The sequence below is a fragment of the Hydra vulgaris genome, chromosome 05 (assembly GCF_038396675.1).
Source record: "Hydra vulgaris chromosome 05, alternate assembly HydraT2T_AEP".
Lineage (NCBI taxonomy): Eukaryota > Metazoa > Cnidaria > Hydrozoa > Anthoathecata > Hydridae > Hydra > Hydra vulgaris.
Window position 1 is genome coordinate 7,422,462 of NC_088924.1, and position 21,475 is coordinate 7,443,936.

General features: G+C 26.5%; 1 long non-coding RNA gene across 1 annotated transcript; it reads left to right on the forward strand.

Annotated features, from left to right (window-relative positions):
- Nucleotides 1–4,970: 4,970 nt before the first annotated feature.
- LOC136080504 (uncharacterized) lies at nt 4,971–11,447 on the forward strand. The gene is made up of 5 exons (XR_010638496.1): nt 4,971–6,128; nt 6,313–7,263; nt 7,420–8,092; nt 8,180–8,435; nt 11,192–11,447. It is a non-coding gene; the product is annotated as an uncharacterized LOC136080504 (long non-coding RNA).
- Nucleotides 11,448–21,475: the final 10,028 nt, after the last annotated feature.

The following is a 21,475-nucleotide window of genomic DNA, read 5'->3' on the forward strand; positions in this document are numbered from 1 at the left end:
GTTAAAACAAAAACTGTTTTTTTAGTGCGACAAAATTATAAGACACTTTTAGAAAAAAATCTTATAGATTGTCATTTATATAAAAAGATACCTAAATTTTAAACAATCAATAGTGGGTACTTCTACCATTTTTTTGAATCACTTCAATCATTCTAGAAGGTAAAGAACCATACAACTTTTTTATGTACGAAATGTCAATTGCAAAAAAAAAAGGTAGCAAAGAAAACAAAATTACTTTTATAATTGGAGATTTCAACATGAACTGTCTAATTTATAGTAAAGATAAAAAAGTAAAAAGTTTTTATGATGAAATATTTATGGCAGGAGCTCTTCCTTTAATTAATCGCCCTACTAGAATAACCAAAACTTCAACGACGTTGATTGACAATATTTTTACAACAGATATTTATAATAAGAAATTACAAAAAGGAATTATAAAAACCGACATATCCGATCATTTCCCCATTTTTCTTACAATTCATACTGTATCCTCTAATAACCCCGAAAGACAAAATATAATAAAAAAACGTGTCTTCAACAAAAACAATATAAAATCCTTTCAATATCAATTATCACTTCTGCATTGGAAACATATTAACTTTAGTGATGACGCAAATACAATATATAATAAGTTCTTTGATACTTTCTTCTCAATATACAATGCAAACTTTCCACTTTGTGAACAAATAACAAAAAAAAAACCTTGAATAGTCCATGGATTACCAAAGGACTTAGAAAATCCTCTAAAATCAAACAGAAACTATATATAAAATATTTAAAAACAAAATCAGATGAAAACCAACAAAAATATAAAAATTACCAACATTTATTTGAAAAAATTCGTAAAAAACTTAAAAAAAATTATTATTCAAATTTAATTAGTAAATTTAAAAACGACTCAAAAAATACTTGGAGAACGTTGAAAGAAATAACCGGAAAACAAAAAACAAATTCAAACTACCTTCCTAAAGTAATTAAAATAAATAAAACAAATATATATGAACCAAACGAAATTGCAAACGAGTTTAATAAATATTTTATTGATATAGGAATTAAATTGGCAAATAAGATTCCAATTACGGAAAAAACTTTTAGTGATTTCCTAGAGCCTATAAATAATTCGCTTTTTATAGATAATTTATATTCTGACTTATCTTTTGATGAGTTTGAGAGAGCTTACAAATCTCTTAAAAGAAACAAAGCTACAGGTGCGGACGAAATAAATGGCAACATAGTCATAGATTGCTTTGAAAATTTAAAATGTATTCTTTATAAAGTGTTCAGGGCATCTATACAGCAAGGTGTATTCCCTGACCAATTAAAAATAGCTAAAGTTACTCCAATTTACAAAGACGGAAAAAAATCAAATATTAGTAATTATCGCCCTATCTCAGTTCTTTCAACCTTCTCGAAAATTTTAGAAAGAATTATATACAATAGAACATACAATTACCTTAATCTAAATAAACTTCTATATAAAAATCAATTCGGTTTTAAAAAAAATTGTTCAACTGAACAAGCCATTACACAGTTCATTCGTGAAATTTCCAATTCATTTGGTAGATCACAATATACACTAGGTATTTTCATTGACCTATCAAAAGCATTCGACACGGTCGATCACAAAATTCTACTTAAGAAACTCAAATTTTATGGAATTAATGGCAAATTAATAAAATGGTATAAAAGTTATTTGACAAATAGAAAACAATTTGTTTTCTATGGAAATTATTTTTAAAATGAAAAATTAATTGACATAAAATGTGGTGTTCCACAAGGTTCTATTCTAGGCCCACTTTTGTTTTTAGTCTATATAAATGATTTAAATAAAGCTTCTAACCTTATGAGTATCATTTTTGCGGATGATACTAATTTATTTCTGTCAAACAGTGACATTTATGAGCTTTTTTCAAATATGAATAAAGAACTTAATCACATCTCCAACTGGTTTAAGTGCAACAAGTTAACGTTAAACATTGACAAAACAAAATGGATCCTTTTCCACTCCCTCGCAAAAAAGCGTTTTTTACCAAATAATTTACCTAAACTTTTCATTGATAAAATTGAAATAAAAAAGGAGTCGGTCACAAGATTTTTAGGCATTTACATTGATGAAAATATTACATGAAGTATCATATCGACTTTATTTCTACTAAATTGGCCAAAAGTATTGGAATTCTATATAAGGTCAGATACTATCTAAATAAACAAAATTGAATTCAACTCTACTACTCATTTATACATAGCTATATAAATTATGCCAATATTGTTTGGGGAAGTACCTCTAAAAGTAAGTTACGAAATCTCTACCATCGTCAGAAACACGCAATGCGTTTAATATGTTTTGAAAATTCTAATATTTTGTTTAAAAACGTTAAAGCGCTTAACGTTTACGAACTCAATGTCTATAATATTTTATGTTTTATGTTTCGTTGTAAAAGTGAACAACCATTGTTCATTTTTAAAGATCTTTTTACCCATAAAGCTATAAACAAATATACTTTACGAAATAATAATTTAATAATTGAACCCTTTTGTCAAGCAAAGTTTAATCAATTTTGCATAAACTATCGAGCACCGTATTTATGGAACAAAATTGTTGTTCCAAATTTTGATTTGTCAATTTCGTTTTCTGTTTTTAAAACTAAATTAAAAAACTTTATTCTTTCTACTGACAATATATATAAATATTTTTGAAATTATTTTCTGTTTTTGTTTATTCTACATTGTTAATAGTTATTAAATCAATTGTATTTTTATTATATTATATATACACGTTTGGTATATTTTATATGGTTCTGACGACAAGATCTTTTGGATCTTCTTTCAGATACCAAGTTTATGTATTGTTATATTGTTATATTACGATTAATAATTGTAAACTAAAAAAAAAAAAAAAATTGCATCCCATGCAGATGCGATGAATGATTTCAAGTCAGCTAGTGAACCATATTGTTTACCACCTTTAAACACTATATGTGACAGCTGTCCCCAAGCATTCTCAATAATGTTCAGGTTTGAAGATCTAGCTGACCACTTCAATTTTTCAAATTTACTGCTGTTGAAATATTCCTTTACTATCTTAGCTGTATGAGCGCTAGCATTATCTTGCTGAAAAATGCTTCATGTATTAAAAATTCTTGAACAATTAAAAGATAATCTTTAGTCTTCATTTTTCCGTCAATAAAATGAATTTTTGATTTACCTTGATACCAAATCGCACACCAAATGATTACACCACCACAACCCATTTGACGTCGTTGCTGTGTTACTGTTTTTTTACGCAAATTGTGAAAATAATAATTCCATCTATCCATCCCATCAAAAAAAAAAAAGTTTTTCGTCAGAAAATACTACTTGTTGCCACTCTTCTTTCCATGTCATGTGGTCCTTTGCAAAAGTTATTTGATTTTTTATGTGATTTGTTGTCAAAGGTGGTTTTCGCTGAATTTTTTTGCGCGAAAGGTGAAAAGCATCCTAAATAACTCTCTGAACTGTACGTAAATTATCAATCGCACCTGCCTCTACAGCAATTTGACGTGCAGTTAATGAAGAATTTAAAGCTTGTCTCAACAATCTTCGCCTATCACGGTCACTTAATGTTGATGGACGTCCAGAACTTTTTTTTATTCCATACATATGAGGACTATTAACGTAGTTTTTAATTACAGTTCGGCTGCATCCAATAGCTCTAGCCATGCAACTAACGGAATAACCCATTTTCGATAAGTTAGAGAGCACTTTTTTCTCATCTGAACTGAACGGTGCAGTACAACCCATTATTAATTAATTTGTTGTTTTATACTTATTAAAAAAAACCTAAACTAAATTTTTGTCATTTCACAAAAGTTTACAGTTAAATAATCGTCTGTGGTGTTTACATCAAATATCGATGGCTAAACTCCAACACCACGTGTCTAAAAAATCACAACTTTTCAGGAGACCAAAATAACGCGATATTTTTCAAAAAAATCACAGAAATAAAAAAATAAAAAAACGTCAAATTATTAAATTCTTTTGTTTATTCATTTAAAATGTTGATTTGATTAAAATAAGTTTTTCTTTGAAATATGGGCAATTTTCTTAGATACGTGGAATTGGCCTAAAGTTTTGTCTCAGATAAGTGTTGTTTAAGAGGGTAAGTCAATAATAAAACTGCATTGTCTAAAATGAAAAAGGACACAATTTATTAACTAAAAGACATATAAAACTGTATAAAGGCAGTCTTTTAAAAAATAGTAACGCTAAACAGTTACATAATCCCATATATCTTCTTTGGTGTTCTAATGGGTAACTTTTAAGTGTCCTCCAACACCTGCAGTTGTCTTCACACAATTATTTCTTGTAAGGAAGGGAGTCATAAAAGTGATGGTAATCCTCTGGGATGACATACTGCATTACATTTTCGTTTTTTATTTGCTTTACAAATTTTGGAATTACACGCAGGTCCCATTTTTCTTTCTTCATGCTCCACTTCACTTCGTTTAACTGCAATTTTACCATTAATTTTAACTTTTTTATTGCCTAAGTAAATTTTTTCTGTAATTCTTAGTTTCTTGTGAACGTTAACATCCCAAGAAGATCTATCAGGCCGCTTCTTAACAGATTAAACAATAATTACCTGAAATAAACCAGCTAGTTAATATTGTTGCATGTTTTCAATGTAAACAATTCATGATACGTGGTGTTAGAATTCAGTTCTGCCAACTAACAAGATACAGGAAACAAATTTACCTAATTTAAACACTTTTCCCGGTATTATTTAACATAAGTGTTGTTAGAATCAGGTGTAGAATTGGCCATAATTTCTTATTCACTACTTAACTCAAAACAGTCAAATTTTGAGATACGTCACGGCGTTAATTTTTGGCCAAAAATCTTTCAGCGCGAATTATTCGCGAGACAATTAAAACTAAATGTTGCGTGGACTGGAATATTTTTATGTTTGGTTTAGTCTACATTAAAACATGCAGTTAAGTAACCAAAGATCATGGCTTAATTGGTCAAAAGTTGAATGTTTTAATGTGTTATTATGTTGAAATAGGAGTTATATTTTTTGTTTATGGAAGAATATATGTATTTTTACACATTCTTCGTATTATTTTAATCATAATAAATAAGTCTACAAAAAGATGCTCGATAAACCACTATGTTACTTCTTCTATTAGGTACGTGACAATTGCGTTTTACGGAACCGAATTTTGTGCTAAAATTTTGTGCCACGATTTTCGCAGTCTCTTCAAAGTTAGCGTGCTTGAGGAAGGCTTTCTGAAATAACTTTTTAGTATTCGTTATCAACATAGAGTATTTTTAGAAAGAAGAATAGTTGAAGCTTATTATTAATTTGGTTTTAATTATACTCAATTGATATATTACCGAGTTTACTGATGTCAAAGTTTTAGTTGTACTTCTGTGGTGAAATTAATGTCCAGGATATTGTCTATATTTTATCTATTCAATTTTTATTTTTAACTTATTCATTTATCTATGCATCTGCCAAATTTCGTTGAAAAATATTATGTAGCAGTCACCCTATTTCTTGCTGCACTTTTGTTACCTAATTTACATTTTCCTAGTTGTTAGCGCGGGAGACAGAGGGGTCCATTGATTATTTGTATATATATATATTTTTTTATATATAAAATTCATATTAATAATATTATTAGCAATATTTAACTTATTTCATAAATTGATATTATAAACCTAGATACTTTATAGTGAAAATATGATTTAAAAATATGTAAACTTAAACGAAATTGTTTTATTAAAAGGATTTTTAGTAAATAATAAAATAAGACTTAAATTTTATATTTCATTTAGAAACAAAATGGAGAAAAAAAATAAAAGTTCCACATAGTATTTCGTATCATATTCATAATATAATTTATATATGAATCAAATTAGTTATGAATCATATCTAATTTGAAGTTTGAACGTTGTCTTTATTTAACAAGGAAAGCCTTTAGATTATAATTTATAACTAATAAATAAGTTATTTTTATATAAATTTATTAAACTATTTTTAAATTATTATTTGGCCACTATCTAAACCTTCATGTATAACTTAAATATTTCTTTCGCTGTTTTAGATGCTCTAAGTTGTGAAATGGCGTCAGCCAACAACATCAGTTAGTTACTTTCTTTTTTCAATAGCTCAGTAGTTATTTTTATTATATATATATATATATATATATATATATATATATATATATATATATATATATATATATATATATATATATACACAAATGACTTACTATATGCAAATTTTTATAATACTTTGTAAAAATAAAGTTAATTTAATTAGTTTAGATGAACTTGCTTTACAGAGGATCAGTCAGTTATATCCCTATTATATGAATTAATTTAGTATTTAGTCATTTACTATTAGTTTTCAAATACAGTTCTTTATTATGCCTATGTAGATTGTTGTTAGTTGTATTTTTGTATACCTAATTTTTACATTTTATTAAGTCACTTTTTTTTTCTTAAGGCAAATTAGAACAAACAATCAGTAAGTTTAGTTTAAATTATTTCAGTTATTATATCATTTAAAAGTATTTGTATGCTGTGTTAGTATTCCTTGTTAGCTTTGAATAAACGTTTTGATTTAAAATCGGTATTTAGGTGAGTAGGCCAGCAGATACGTAAGTTTCATAGATTTCTATATTTTTCAACATATAACTAATTGATACATCATTACAAATATAAACTTCAAGTAAATGTTTTAATTTAAAATTGGTATTTAGGTGAATATGGCAAACAAATATGTAAGTTTTGTAGGTTTCAATATTTTAAAGTGTATACTTTGTTAATACATCATTATATAGATATTATAACTCGAAACAAGTGTATTTTAAAGTTGAAATATATTCCATTCACATTCCAACAATTTTAATTTAGTTTCTTTATCTTTAGCAAACCTTACTTCGATAATTGGTGAGAGAATTTACATATAAATATATATATATATATATATATATATATATATATATAAACTTTACCAGCAGGAATAGACGACAGTGACACTAAATATGAATTAAATGGCATAATATAAGTCTCCTTCCATTAATATATATATATATATGTGTGTGTGTGTGTGTGTGTGTGTGTGTGTGTGTGTGTGTGTGTGTGTGTGTGTGTGTGTGTGTGTGTGTGTATTACAAATAATTTTAAGTATGTTTTCAATTATTAAATAATTATACAGTTATGTTGTGTATTGCATTTTTTATTTTTTAGTGTCAACTTCATCGGTTATAATGGGTAAGGTTTTTATATTTTTATTTTCATATATGATTTTAATTTCTAAATTATTTTAAGGTTGTTTATATTATTTAATTTTTTCATATAAAGTTTTTCATATAACATTTTTTTATCATATAAGTCTATGCTATAGTATTTTATATTTTTATTTTTTAGTGCCATCATCATCGAAACAAGTTGGTAAGGTAAAATCTAAACCTTTCAACATGATTGTTATTACAAAATAAATACAAGGTTTTATTTTTTATTTTAGTGCCACTTGCATCTGTTCCAGTTGGTAATGTCATATATTTTCAATAAGAATTTATAGATCTTAAATAACAAATATTTTCCAGTATCAACAAATAATTTACATATATAATTGCAAGATAATGTAATGTATTTTTATTTTTTAGTTTTATCTTCTTCTGTTAATACTGGTAAGGTTTACATATTTTTACTTTTTAACAACCAAATAATTTTAAGACGAGGCGGTATTTTATGTTTATTTTTTAGTGCCATCGTCATCTGAACGAATTGGTAAGGTGTATAAAGTGAACTTGTAATTCGAAAATTATTACAAGAATTTGATTTTAGTTTATTATGCCTATTTCTTTATTTTAGTGCAAATTTCATTTGTTCCAGTTGGTAATGATATATATTTTCTTTCTTTGAAAATTGATTTAAGTATTTATTATTATTATTATTATGCTTTTTTTTCTTTATCTGTTGCAACTTGTAAGGCTATATATATCAACTTTGCCACATGAGTTTATTTTAAAAAACATTTGCAATTTTTGTTTTTGTATTATGCTTTTGTTTTTAGTGCCACCTCTGCCGACTCAAACTGGTAAGACAATATTTATCATCTTTGCATTAAGATTTAAATAAAAAACATATTATATTATATGATTTCTTTGTTTAAATTTTTTTTTAGTACCATCATCATCTGCTTCAACTGGTTAAGTTTGTATATTTAAATATAGCAAACTGATTTAAAACTATAATATTATTTTTATTTTTAGCCAGTGTCTATCTAGTGGAATATGTTTTTTACTTCTTTGTTGTTGTACTTTAAATATTCAATCAGATATTTCAAGAAATGAAATATTTTTTGATATTATAGTACTAAAACATCATCAACATATCTACTGTGAGTTTTACATTAACCTCCCATATTTGGTGGTTGTCTGGTATGAATTTATTTTTTAATTTATTTCCAATTTTTTAATTTATTTTTTAAATTTATTGTTCAAATTTTGAAAATAATAATTTTTTTTTTAGGTTGGGTGAGGGGGGGGGTAGGCAGGTGGTGGGCATACGCCCCTTCGTAATAGAAACACCACTTTTATACGTAAGATTGTATAACATAATTTTATATTGTGTACTAATTTTACTCATTATAGTAAAGATATAAATATTTATAAAATCAAGTCGTTTTTGATCCTAGGGTGTGATACACCAATCGCCACCACACCCACCTCTATTGCTAACATTCACCTCTCGTATATTTTGGTGGTTTACTATAAATTTAAAACAACTTTTTTGTGTATTTATATTGCTTATGTATTTAAAAAAAAAAAATTCTGAAAAAAGTGTTCAGTTTTATACGGGCGAGGTGGTGGTTTGGTGCCCCCTCTGTCTATCCGATACACCCGGTGGTTAGAGTTTAACATAAAGTTGTAACCCACTCTTACACCTATCTTTTGACACCAAGATATTAGTATTTCGATAAGAATTGGCAAAGTTATGACAATTTAAGTGAAGAAAAACGTTATTTTGACCACAGTTTCTTCAACAAATCCATATATAGAAAAATCGCTACTTAAACCGTCATAACTTTTGAACCAATTGTTCGATTTTGATAATTTTTTCACCTTTAAAATACTGTAATAATCCTCTTTCTAATGATATATAACATTATAGTATTCAAACAATTTGAAATTTTTTACTCACGTACCTACTTCTATACACACAGTTTTATATTTGAAAATGATACTTGTATTAATATCTTTCTTTTTAGCTAAAGATTTTGAAAGTTAATGAATATATCTTGAGATATCTTATTCTTTCTTGTAAAAATTGACATTTTTGATTTTCAAAAAGTCTTAAAACCTAAAATAATGAATTAACTTTAAAATCTCTAACTAAATATGGACCTAACACACTAAGGACTATTTGCGAAATTTTTTTATAAATGAAGTAAAAGATAAGTATGAGTTTATCTCTGATGTTTCTATGTGACTTTTTGACTAATTTTCAGAAAACTGGCAACCATTTTTAAAAAATATTTATTATTTGATTAAAAAACAAACAAACTATTTGTAAGATTTTATCTTGAATGTTAAAATGTGAATGTTATACAATTTTTTATTTATTTTTCACTTGACATTAAATTTTTTTTTTTTAATTTTATACTTAATAAAACATATTTCATAAAAATATTATTTATTAGTAGGTATAAATATTAAAATATAATAAAAAATATATTAAAACAGTATGAAAAATGTTTACTACACATCAGTGTTGTATGTATTTAAATGAGAAATGCATTCAGATAATTTTATGAAGTAAGTGTATATTTATGCTACATTATTGTGTTATTAGGATATTTAAACACACTAAATATTGCTTTTTATTTTATTTGACTGAGATAAGTAGGCTTTGTGAGAAAAATAAAATGCTTGAAAGTTTTTGAAGTTCCAAGTTTTATCTTTATATTATTAGATCTTCATAATTGTTTATATTAATTATTATTTTTACTTTTATATTTTTGTTTTGTTTTCTGTTTTATTTCGTATCATGACTTTCAAAGTTATGTTCATTAAATTTTAAAATTGTCTAGATTTTATTCTACAATTTTGTATACTTTGTAAATAAATTGTAACTTTATTAAATATTTTTATGAAAGATAAATTTTTTACTTGGTTACATATTATTAATTTATTATTAAGTTCTTATTAAGTTGATAAAAAAGTTTATTATTGATTACAACAATTTTATTATTGAAGGAATGTAAAGACTAGTACTACTGTGAATATAATGTATAAACAGTTGCAAAAAAAGTCTTTAAGGAATTATAATTAGTATATTCAAATGACTATTTGAATATGTTACATTATATAAGTAATCAACTGAAGTGTTCACAAATTTTCTATTTTTACATATATAAATGTTTTATAATAATAATTTTTCATACAAATGTTGGTGTATATCTTAAAAAACTGTGTTTCTCTCATTTATATTTATTAATATCCATTTATATGTTGCATGTTCAAAAACAAAAACGATTTGTAGTTTGTTTTTCAAAGTTGATAAATATCTGATACAAGGTATCGGATATACTTATTATGAGGATATAGCAATCTGATGCACGTTATCAGGTTATTAAAAACCTTGATGTTTGTGTTAAGGTTCTCTAAGTAAAGCCATGATCCAAGCAGGGATGTGGAGTCCCAAAAGGACTCCAGATTTGAATGTGACAAAAAGATTATTTCAAGTATTGTGAATTTCAAAATAGGTATCACAGATGTAATGACTTGCAAAGCTGCTCAGTTTTATGGCTTTTTATTAAGAAATTTGTGCTGGCAAACATCAAAAAGGATTTACAAGCATCAAATTTTTTGGTTTCATTTTATTTCTGAAAATCCTTTTGCATTTTAATTATATCTCAATTTAAATAATTTGAACAAATTATATTTGTTCAATTATTAAATATATTTTTTTAGACTTGGATTTTATTCATATCATTTCAAGATATTTTTATATAACCTTTATAAAAAAGATAAGATATTCAAAATATGAAAATAATTCATTTCTATTAGTTTTTATAAATATTACCTGTTATAAAAATATCAATAAGATGAAACAGAATATACAAATTGAATGAAAATAGAGCATGTATGATAAATTGATAGGGTAGTAGTAATTTTTTATTTTTGTTTTTTAGGTATTGGCAGGCTTGACAACTTACTTTCCTGCAACAAAATCAACAAAATCACTAAAAACTAATTTAAAAAATTTTAGTTTAAAATATAATATTTACATATTGATTTTTAGTTTTTTAATAATTACTTTTTATTCAGAAGTACAATTATAATTGTAGTGTCCAATTTTTGTAATACTTTATCTGTAAATATCAATTCGATATTATGTTATCAATGTGAAAGTATAATCTCAAGATATAATTTAAAAAATGGTAGAACGAGGTACATAAACATACGCTTTGTTTTCTTATAAGTAAAATTCAGGTTTAGCGCAAAATGTTTGTACCAATAGAAACCACTCGCAAAATTTTTTAATTTTGATTGGTCTATTAAAATTTTACCTTTATTTTAACATGGTTTCTACTTACTATGACTGTAAGTGTGAAAACACGCGCAACCTGGCGATAAAGAGATTTTTGAACAAAAATTAACGCCGTGGCGTGGTGTTGGAATTTAGCCATGGATATATTCTTAATTGCCCAAAACCGCGGTTTGCAAATAAAACGTTTTTTGTAAAATTGTCTTATAATTTTGACGCACTGAAAAAAGTTTTTTTTTTTGTAAGATGCAAGTTACGTTAAAAATAAATTTGTTAAAATGTTGTTTAGTGTTGTAAACCCTTTGCTTTCATTTGCAATAAAATTTAATTTTTAAATATAAATGTATAATAGAGTTTTATAAATCTTTTTGGGGTGTCTTATCATTATGTTGCGCAGTGTAATAGTCAATTTCATTCGTCAGCATAATAGTCCAATTCTGTAAAATAGTCAATTTACAAAAGAATATTTCTAAAGAAACGTCCCAGGGGAGGGGGGAGATAACTACCCTCATTGCCCCCTACTCCCTAAAACCCGCCACTGTTTCTTGTTGGTTTATTTTTCTGGTGTCCGCACACAACAAACACAAGGTCAGCGGTAATAATAAAAAAAGAAATCGTTAGAAAAAAAGTAATTAAAACAAACAACTTGTAGCATTTTAGTTGAGGGTGTCGTCCATAAAGTACGTACGCTCATAGGGGGGGGGGGGGAGGTCTTCAAAAAGCGTATGGGGGAGGGTTCAATCTAAAAGTACGTACTTCGATTTTCTAATTTATCACAATTAACCAGCTAATCAATATAAAAGTTACATTCTGACTAAAGATTCTAGTTTGCCAACATAAAAAGATGTATTGTATATGGAGTAGAGGGTATAGTTTTCCTCTATGCACACACATGTATGGGCGCCCCCAGAATTTTTTGATGTTCCGGATAGGACACTTTCACACATTGTGCAAACTCCTAACTTAAGTTTGTTTATACCTATACCAAATGAGGAGGCCTTGCAAAATATCGGGATGGCGGAGGCCTGTGAACTAAAGCCCTAAAACGCTTACCCTCCCCTGCCCATACGTAAGGGCACTAATGTAGTAAAATTTTCAACTTTACCATCTAAAACTAAATTTAAATTTATTGACAGATTTTAATTTTTGTAGAAAAGTATTGTAAATTACAAAAGTTATTACCATGCAAATTTTCCGACCCCAAAATAAGAGGGGTGTAAATTTTGCATGGTCATAACTTTTTTGTAATTTCCAATATTTTTAATTTTTAATTAAATTCTGTCGATGAATTTAAATTTAGTTTTAGATGGTAAAGTTCAAAGTTTTGCTACATATTTCCCTCATGTTTGGACAGGGAAAGGGGGAGGCAAACGTTTTAAGGCTTTTTGTCTCCAGGCCTCTGTCATCCTAATTTTTTGCGAGGCCACCTCATTTGGCATATAAACAAACTTAAGTTTGCACGACGTGTGAAAGTTTTCTATCTGGAACATCAAAAAATCTTGCGGGGGCCCATGCACACATGCCACCCCTTATATACTAGCCATGAGTAAGACCAATTTTTTGAGTCAACAAAAAACAGGTTTTAGCAGGGCCGTGGTTGATGGGTCGGAGTCCCTCCCCCCCCCCCCCCAAAAAAAAACGTGTCATTGGCGTCTCAAAGTTTTCCAAATTTGACCGCTAGGTTTTGCTAAAATAAAAAGCTTCTTAAATTAGCAAAAGGGCACAAAATTTGCTGTTGCCCCCTCCCCCTCCAATTAAGAGGTATAGGCTACCCTCGGCACTGGGTATTAACCTTTGTTTTCAATATTACTTATCTCGCGTAAGACTCGTTTTTTACTTACTAAAGAGGGGTGCCTGAAAAAAACGTCCGCCTTAAGTATGGTTTATTTATATTTGATTCGTTATTAAAACAAAGAAAAAGGTTTATATGAATTTTTCCGTAAATTGAACCTGGATCTCCTCCGCATATTTCCACCGCATTAACCTCTCGGCCAAACACACACACTCTTGTTTGAAGTAGTTTAAATTTATATAATTTATTATTTGCATATTTACTTTGAGACATTTTCAAAATACGCAAACAAAGGGCTTTGCGGTCGTATAAAGCATCTAAGGTACCCTCCGCCTTTTTTTTTTTAAATAAACTTTTTTATTGAGAAAAACAAGTTGAGGGGGTTGTTGAATAATAAAAAATATATACATAAAAACTTTTTATAAACAACATTTTAAATATGGACTAAAAAGTAAAAAATAAACTGTTTCACGGGACCGAAGAACTTTGTGCACGTTCTCAACCTGAAATATCCATTAAAGCCAATGACTGAAAATGTTGGGTGCCATTAGGAACGAGTTGTACTTAGTTGCCCAACATTTTCAGTCATTGACTTTAATAGATATTTCAGGTTATGTACGTACACAAAGTCCTTGGGTCCCGTGAAATAGTTTATTTTTTACTTTATAGTCCATTTAAAAAATGTTATTTTTCAAAAGATTTTTTGATATATTTTTTATCATAAAAAATAAATCTAATTTTTAAAATTTTTATAAAATTTTGCTTTTTTTGAGTAACAGGTTGACATATTTTAATTTTTTTTTTTTTAAATAATATTACGGACCTGTCAAATGTTGGGGAGCTTTGACCTTCAGGGGAAATACTAAAACTTTGTAAAAAATATTTTCACATAGGACCCTAATAGTAAAATGGAAAAAACTTCAATCCTGGTGGCATAATTTGAAACCCTATACAGACTCAGAATAGGCAGAGTTATGCGCAATCTGATTCGCTGTTTTTGAAAGAGAGGCTTTTGCGCGTATGTTCAAATCAAAACAAATGTCAGAAAACGTATTGAATAATAAAAGTGAATTTGAGTAATTTCATAAAAAACCAAATAATAATAGCAAAAAAAATTATGATTTTGCTATCCAATTTTGTGCAATATAGTACAAATACTTATACAAACCCTCACAACTCAAAACATCCGTGATTTTCAGAATGTTTTCTTAAAAATAAAGATTTCAAAAAATTAGTTTGTTTTTCTAATTGTTTTTATAATTTTAAGATATAAAAAAGACAACCATTGTAACAAACTATAAACCAGATAGTGAAACTTGACTATGTTGTGATTCTCATACAATAGATTTTTTAAAACAGTTTTAAAATTTATCTACTAATATCAATAGACTATAATTAACTTGGTATAATTTTTTTTCAAATTAAGTTCCCATTTATCCAATCATTTAGCAAGAAAAGTATTTTGAAACAATAGCCTAATTTCTTTTTAGAACTTTACACTTATTACTCCCATATATAAATTATATACAACACTAAAAAAATTTGAGAATATTGCTTATTGGTTGCTATAACTAGCCCAGATGATTTGCAACACTCTTAAATTAAAAGCAATTGTAAGCAAGAGCAAATTTAAATATCCTTTGGTAATGTATAGTAATAAAAGATCACAAAGCATTGTAAACTATTACAAAAAATCTATAACCTGATGTCCGCAAGTGTGTTTTGATATAGGAAACTGATTACCAAAAGCAATAACTCTCAACTTACCACACCTTTATGAAAAATTAACTGTAAAAAGGTAGAATTAAGAAAGATTGCAAACATGCAAGTTCATGTTGTTGTTTATTTCAATTTCAAAACTCAATACATGTTTGTTGATATATAGCTTTTAACCTGAACAAAATACTCGTTATTGTATTCTATAATTAATATAAAATGTGTATCCCTTAATAGCAACTGATGGTAAATAATATTAAATAAAGCAGCAAACTTTGATAAATTTTATATATTTATAATGCTAATAATTTATATTACATTATTTACATTACATTATATACAGAAGAAAAAGAAAATATGTCTGCTCTAAAAAAATTAGAAAAAAAATCTTAAATAAAATGTACTCCATATTTACAAATTTTATTTATAGTTTTATTATGTAATTTTTAATATAACCAATAAAAACAAGTGTTCTTTTTTTCAAATTTCAGTGAATATCTTGTTTATTAATATAAAAACAGAGATGTGTTATGTTTTATTTTGATGTAATATTAACAATTTCTTTGAAAACTTGCTTCTTCAAATGTATAAGCTAATTTTGATGAAGTTATTTTTATTACAAAAATTGCCATAATTCACCTTTATTTGGTTAAATTTTTTGAATTTAATACTCAGTAAAGTTTTAATGTTCAGTGAAAAAACAAATATCACTTTTTTTGTTGAATTTTCCAATAGATTATTATCCAATTTATTATCCAAATTATTTTCATTAGATGAATATCCAATTTTCATCCTATATAATATATAAAGAAAAATATTGATGTACGCCTTATCAGCCTTCTCAAAATTTAGGTTGAACAGTAACTTCTTCAGGGTTCGTAGATTTATATGGAGCATGTAAGCTAGTTTGGCAAAACATCTGTAAAAATTTTCTTTTTCCAAAATTTTCTATGTTAAACTGTTTATAATTAACAAGTTGGTATAAAGATGGAGTAACGAGCTTAGAACAACCTCTACCTCAGCTTAAAATTTATACTTTGCATATTTTAAGTACTTTACCAGTAGTCTGGTGCAATTGCATATAAACTTTGTATCGAGCATGCTTTATAGAACACGAACATTATATTTGATAAGAAACACATTTAGAAATCTTGCGAAATTGCACACATGCAAATCCAAGTGAAATATTTCAAGAGTTTATACATACAAAACACATTTTATAATAGCAAAAATATTCATAGCATGACAACTTATTTTGTTCTTTTTTTGATAATTTTCTTATCTTTTTTCTATTACTCTTTTTTCATTAAAACGTTCGATTTTAACCACTTAGTTTAGTTTTTTAAATCTTTTTTTTTTCAATTAATACAATACAAAAAATGCCACAATCATTGCCATAATCCACTTTTATTTATGCCATAATCCACTTTTATTTGGTTAACTTATTTGACTTCAATACTTTTTCTTGCTTTTAATGTCAGTGTTTATATGTAACTGTACAAAAATTACTGTTCTGTAGACAAACATAAATATCACTTCTTTTGTTAAATTTTCAAATATTTTATAACTTAATGCAGCCTGCAAAAATTTTTATGAATTTTAAAAAAGTTTTTAATGGTTTAACACGATGTTTTATTAAAGTTACGTAATAAAAAAATATATCAGCCTCCTCCAAACTATGGTTGAAACAAAGCATGAAAACAAAATCTCCTCAGGGCTCACATATTGACATGGAACATGTAAGCTAGTTTTGCAATTAGTAAAAATTTTCTTTTTTAAAAAACTCTAATTTTCAACTCTTTATAATAAACATGTAAATCAGTTTATAAATAAAGTTCTTCACCAGTAGTCACGTAAAACTGCATTTAAACTTTGTATGCAAAAGTGCTTTACTATTAGTCTCGTACAACATACTTATATAAACTATGTATTTGAGAATGCTTTAAGGCCAAGAGCATATTTTAAGAGAAACACATTTGTAGATTTTTTCAAATTTGCTTCAACAGATTTTTTTTTTTTCGTTTCTTAAAATGAAACAATAGATAAAATCTTCATCACCAAGATAAACTTTATTGAAATTTTTACGAGTGAAAATTCTCTTGTACAAATAGATTTTGATACATTTTAAATACTCTGAAGAGTACTAAAATAAAATGTTGATAGTAACACATGACTTGTATTGATAAACTTAGTATATCATTACTTTGAAATTTATTTCAAAAATCTGTTTGTTTTGATTTTCATTATATTTTTTAACAAAATCGCACTTGCCTCTCTTTCAAAATCAGCGAATCAGATTGCTCATTTTTCTGCCTATTCTGAGCCTGTATAGGGTTTCAAAATATGCATCTAGGTGTTTTAAAAAAAAAATTGGCATAGTGGACCAAAAACATAAACTTATTAATAAACGTTGTAAGACGCATTTTAGTGTTTAACGTTTTATTGTGGTACGGTTATTACCATATATATTGGGCAAATGTCTTATTACTAATAAGACACTTGCCCAATATATATTGCATTATAGTACAATGTTAATAAACACTTTTTTAACTACGTGTACGTGCAAATTGGGTTTTATAAGTAGTTTGCACCTAGCTAAAACAGTGTTCTATTAGCTCAAATTGAATTTCTTATTTTATTCTTCTTATTTTTTCAAATTGAATAAATTATTTAATTCATATGACTAAAGTAAGTAAGAAATTAAATCAAAAATGACTGTTTTTTATATACACATTAAATAATACATATAAATAAATACTACCTATAAAACGCAATTGTACTATATTGTATCTGTTGTGGTTTTAATGGCTTTGCTAATTATTGACAAAAGTCACACATTGCAGATTTTTATTATTATAATATTTTGTATAACGATCATTAATTGTTGACAATAGTCAGAAGTTGTATTTTTTAATGCTATATATAGCGAACAATTTTGTTGTAAAATTGTTGAGGTTGTTGATAAGTAATACAAACATTTAAAACAAAATGGCTTTAAATGCATTGAACAACAGTATCAGGTTTAACAATTAAACTTTTAGGAATATTAGATGTAAATAATGATTATTTACATCTAATATTCCTAAAAGTATAATTGTTAAACCTAATGCAACCCAATCATAATATATATTATGATGTAATATATTCTAATTTTATTATAATTTATAAATATTTTTTGTTATCTATTGCTAAGTTGAACAAAAATGCAACTACTGTGTGTACAAGAGAGTGAATATAAATTGATGAAGATGAGATACTGCATGAGCTGGATTCTAATACACAATGTTGTTCTTTAGATGGTTAGTTTTTTTTATCTATATTAATGTTTAAAGAAAAGAAATGTTTTCATTGATTTTATATTTCATTATGTATATTTTTAATATCATAATTTTAAAATGATGTTTTAAATAGTATACCAACTTTTAAAAAATTTATTTGCTAACATGTTTTATTGAATTTTTAACATATACTAAATACCGATAAAAATTACCACATATTTTGTTAAATAATGTATTATTTTGTTGATTACAATTTCCTAGATCAATACATAAATAATAATATTAACAATAAAGTGAATAACAATTATCTTCTGAAAATTAAATTACTAGTATATGTGTAAAGCATTTAAAAGTATTTTTACATTTATAATATCCAAGCTATAAATTTTCTTTTTCTTTTACAGTTAAATTATTTTTACTACATAACTTTTTTATATTTTGTTAAGTTGAATGACAAGAAATGGTGTATTTGTGTTATTTATTAATATTAACTTTTTAGAATTTGTTCCATGTGTTATTCAGGATCATAATTCTCTTGAATAACATCAATATCACTTCTCCTCTCTCAAATCAAATATTAATTTATAAAAAGAACTGCAGTTTCTCCTTCGCTAAGATGAACTGGAAGCCAAAGTAGGAAGTAGGATTATCAGGAAACAGGAAGTATAAGAAAAAATTTTTTTTTTGGATTTATTAAGATCATTTGGATACAGAAGTACAAGATCTTTAACTTTACTTGATTGAACAACTCTCGACTGTTTGTTAAATCTGAATTGATGTCAGGCATATACCAGATGCAGGAAATTATTCTACATTGCTGTTTCAGAGCTTGAAATCTCTCTGTAATTTGATGGATAACAATATTCAATGTAAACAATATTCAATTCTTTATTGGATGTTTTCAATTTTTTGTCATCTGATAATGCCCTTAAACGCGATGCGCTGGGAAAACTGACCCGGACCCCCTACCCATTGTGCACTCCTGTATGTAAACATATATACACGTATATACTTATTTACATATTCATGTATATATATGTATATATACATATAGTTTCTATAACATTGTAACTACTTTTCATTGTAGTGAAAACATTTTAACTACAGAAAAATAGTTTCAATTTTTTTTTTGTTGATGAAATATAAATTATACTCAGTATGATTTTATATTTGTGTTTACAAACTTTAGGGCTAAAATTCAATAAAACATCTCACTTTTATTTTGGCTTTAAAAATGTATTTTTTGGCTTTGAGAAATGTATATTTTTGTTAAAAATGAGTTAAACTAATTTTTTAAATTAGAGTTTTTACATTTTTAATAACAATGGGCTTTGTAGATCATGTTTTCTAAACACACTATCTTCTCAAATAGATGATTATAATATGTAAATAATATTGCAGATGCATGGTAAAGAGTCTGTTTCATACAGCCAAAGTGTTTTTTTTTCCAACACAAAAGTTTAAATAATTCAAAAATATAAATCCATAAGAAAGCCTGAATAATATGTTGATTGACATTATGCTTTAGGGCTTTAAAATCAAAGCATAACTAGTAAATCAAAACAAAATTCTTTTTTCAAATTCATGCTTTATGAAAGCAGAATTCTATTGGGCCTAGAAATTCTTTTTTTGTTATCTTTTGTAGAAGGAAAAATTACTGTTTTCTTTTTTTTTAAATTTAAAAATTACTGTTTTTACTAAATTTTTGTTTTTTAACTTAATAACTTAAGACTTAAAAAACAATAGGTTTTGAATCGCTGGGCTTTAATGTCTTTGAAACTGCAAATAATTTGCAAATCAATGATTTTTGTGACGTAATACGCAATTCATATCAAATAAATAAAATGTATGGGAAAATACAAATTAAATTTTTGTTAACTTAATTAACTTTTTTTGGTCAAATTTTTCCATTTCCTTGTATTGTCATCGAAAATGATTAAGTGTGCAAAATTTGAGCAAAATTGGTTGAGAAAAAAGCTTTCAAAAATTGATTTCAAATTTTATGGCACACAAACATATATAGAAAGTAACCTTATATAAAGCATGGAAAAAATCATACAAAATTAGTGGTAAGTGGTAAAATATTGATTTAAAAAAAAAAATTCCCGATTAAAATAAGAAATTGGAAATAATATGTGACTTTAAAAGTCATATTCATTTGTCCATTTATAAATGTGGTTATGTTATAAAATTATAAAAATAAGAAAGGTGAGAATAAATTAACTTTCCAATTTTAAGTTGGAAAGAGTTTACTTTATGAAATTAATAAATATATATATATACATATAAATATTTATATTTATATTTATATATATATATATATATATATATATATATATATATATATATATATATATATATATATATATATATATATATATATATATATATATATATATACACATATACAGTATTGGACAAAACATTTGCAACCAACATTGAACAATGCTAAAAAGTGTTCCTAATTTTACATGTCTTAAAAACGAAACAAACTATAGTACCACATCAAACAGTTCAGGAGTCTGGAGTCATAGCATGCCATGACATGACCAATCAGCTGACAGGTGACAGCACACAGGCAGAATTTTGTTGACAAGTGCCATTTTGCAGCAGACTAAACAAGTGCAACTTTTTTGGTTTGTTTCATTTTCTTAAGTTTGGTCCATGTCAACGTCACAGAAGTTTTTTAATAATTAAAGGAAGTATCCAAAAGTTTCCAGATGTTTCCAGAAGCATGCAGAAGCTTCCAGAAGTTTCCAGAAGAAGCATCTGGAAGCATCCAGTAGCATCCAGAAATATCCAGAAACATTCAGAAGCATCCAGACGCATTCAGAAGCATCGAAAAGAAGGCTGTGATCGTCAACAAAGGATTCGCCAAGAAATATTGATAGCGAAATACAGCTTGGTCAACATTTTGTCGAGTTGCACTTGTTTTGTCCAGAAGGAAATCAACTTTTTTTAATACTTTTGATTAATTTATTAATTTTCGTGTACAAATAATGAACTTTGTGATGAATAAAACTTGAAGAACTTTGTCTCTAAACAGTTACATAGTTATTTCTCTAAATTGAAAAAATGCAGCACTTTTATGTAAAGAAACTAAATTAGCATTATTTGGTTGCACTTGTTTTGTCCGATACTG